Source organism: Eurytemora carolleeae, unplaced genomic scaffold (genome assembly GCF_000591075.1).
Source record: "Eurytemora carolleeae unplaced genomic scaffold, Eaff_2.0 scaffold523, whole genome shotgun sequence".
Lineage (NCBI taxonomy): Eukaryota > Metazoa > Arthropoda > Copepoda > Calanoida > Temoridae > Eurytemora > Eurytemora carolleeae.
This window is the reverse complement of record NW_019396427.1, coordinates 192,497-195,245: the sequence shown is the minus strand read 5'-3', so window position 1 is coordinate 195,245 and position 2,749 is coordinate 192,497.

The window sequence follows — 2,749 nt, the reverse complement described above, 5'->3', positions numbered from 1 at the left end:
ACAAAATAATGCAAAATGCACAAATTCTTGGGAAAAGGTCTAACCCAGCTCCTTTCTTAATCACCAAGTTTAGTTGAGGGGACGCCTAAAATTTGTATCTTTTATAAAAATGTTTTTCTTCATATTATTATTAAAATAATTTAGTTAATACTGTACTAGCAACTATAGGCATACAGGGATACCCACAACGGAACATTTGTTTGAGTGAGTGTTCTCTAGTGTTAGTCATTTCTCATCCTTTCTGGGTAACTCTGTAAAACTGCATCACATAATTTCAATGTTTTTTCTTCAAAATATTTGATAAAAATAAACAATTAAAAGGCGTTTAATCTTTATAACGACAACATGTGAATAAAACTTTAAGAATTTATAAGCTTTGTATAATAAAAACAAGTAAGTCAGGCAATCTTTTTTAAACACACTTTGTCTATAGATAGAAGTCAGGCAACCTTTTTAATACACACTTTGTCAATAGATAGAAGTCAGGCAATCTTTTTTATGCACACTTTGTCTATAGATAGAAGTAAGGCAATCTTTTTATACACACTTTGTCTATAGATAGAAGTCAGGCAATCTTTTTTAAACACACTTTGTCTATAGATAGAAGTCAGGCAATCTTTTTTATGCACACTTTGTCTATAGATAGAAGTCAGGCAATCTTTTTATACACACTTTGTCTGTAGATAGAAGTCAGGCAATCTTTTTTATACACACTTTGTCTATAGATAGAAGTCAGGCAATCTTTTTTAGATACACACTTTGTCTGTAGATACAAGTCAGGCAATCTTTTTTATACACACTTTGTCTATAGATAGAAGTCAGGCAACCTTTTTTATACACACTTTGTCTATAGATAGAAGTCAGGCAATCTTTTTAATACACACTTTGTCTATAGATAGAAGTCAGGCAACCTTTTTTATACACACTTTGTCTATAGATAGAAGTCAGGCAATCTTTTTTATACACACTTTGTCTATAGATAGAAGTTGAACACTCTCTGTACATGTTTAGTTGAGCACTCTCTGTACATGTTTAGTTGAACACTCTCATGTACATGTTTAGTTGAACACTCTCTGTACATGTTTAGTTGAACACTCTCTGTACATGTTCAGTGGAACACTCTCTGTACATGTTTAGTTGAACCCTCTCTGTACATGTTTAGTAGAACACTCTCTGTACATGTTTAATTGAACACTCTCATGTACATGTTTAGTTGAACACTCTCTCTACATGTTTAGTTGAACACTCTTTGTACATGTATAGTTAAACACTCACTGTACATGTTTAGTTAAACACTCTCTGTACATGTTAAGTTGAACACTCTCTGTACATGTATAGTTAAACACTCTCTGTACATGTTTAGTTGAACACTCTCTGAACGTGTTTAGTGGAACACTCTCTGTACATATTAAGTGGAATACTCTATGTACATGTTTAATAGAACACTCTCTGTACATGTTTAGTTGAACACTCTCTGTACATGTTCAGTGGATACCTCTCTGTACATGTTTAGTTGAACCCTCTCTGTACATGTTTAATATAACACTTTCTGTACATGTTCAGTGGAACACTCTCTGTGCATGTTAAGTTGAACACTCTATGTACATGTTTAGTTAAACACTCTCTGTACATGTTTAGTAGAACACTCTCTGTACATGTTAAGTGGACCACTCTATGTACATGTTTAGTGGAACACTCTCTGTACATGTTTAGTGGAACACTCTCTGTACATGTTTAGTAGAACACTCTATGTACATGTTAAGTTGAACAATCTATGTACATGTTTAGTTAAACACTCTCTGTACATGTTTAGTAGAACACTCTCTGTACATGTTAAGTGGAACACTCTATGTACATGTTTAGTTAAACACTCTACGTACATGTTTAGTTAAACACTCTATGTACATGTTTAGTTAAACACTCTATGTACATGTTTAAGAGAACACTCTCTGTGCCTAGGTACCTTAAGATGATAAACAGCGTCTCCAAATTGAATAGAATCGAAGTTTACACCATTACAGGCTAGGATCTGATCTCCAGGTCGTAATCCAACCTCACGAGCCAACCCGCNATATTAATATTTACAAGGGGACCCTAGATATTAATATTTACAAGGGGGCCCTAGATATTAATATTTACAAGGGGGCCCTAGATATTAATATTTAAAAGGGGGCCCTAGATATTAATATTTACAAGGGGGCCCCTAGATATTAATATTTACAAGGGAGACCCTGAAGATTGATATTTAAAAATAATGCTTGCCTGCAAACTTAAACAATTACGGATTTGAACAAAATAATGCAAAATGCACAAATTGCTCGTGACATTTATTGGTTAACGGGAGAAACCCTCCATTTTATTCGAAAATGAAAACATAGATTTTTGTGTGAAAAGTTTAAAGAATGTGTTTAATGTGTGTATAATGTGTGTTTAATGTGTGTTTAATGTGTGTTTAATGTGTGTTTAATGTGTGTATAATGTGTGTTTAATGTGTTTAATGTGTGTTTGATGTGTGTTTAATGTGTGTATAATGTGTGTTTAATGTGTTTAATGTGTTTAATGTGTGTTTAATGTGGTTTAATGTGTGTTTAATGTGTGTATAATGTTTGTTTAATGTGTGTTTAATGTGTGTTTAATGTGTGTTTAATGTGTGTATAATGTATGTTTAATGTGTGTTTAATGTGTGCATAATGTATGTTTAATGTGTGTTTAATGTGTGTTTAATGTGTGTTTAATGTGTGTATAACGT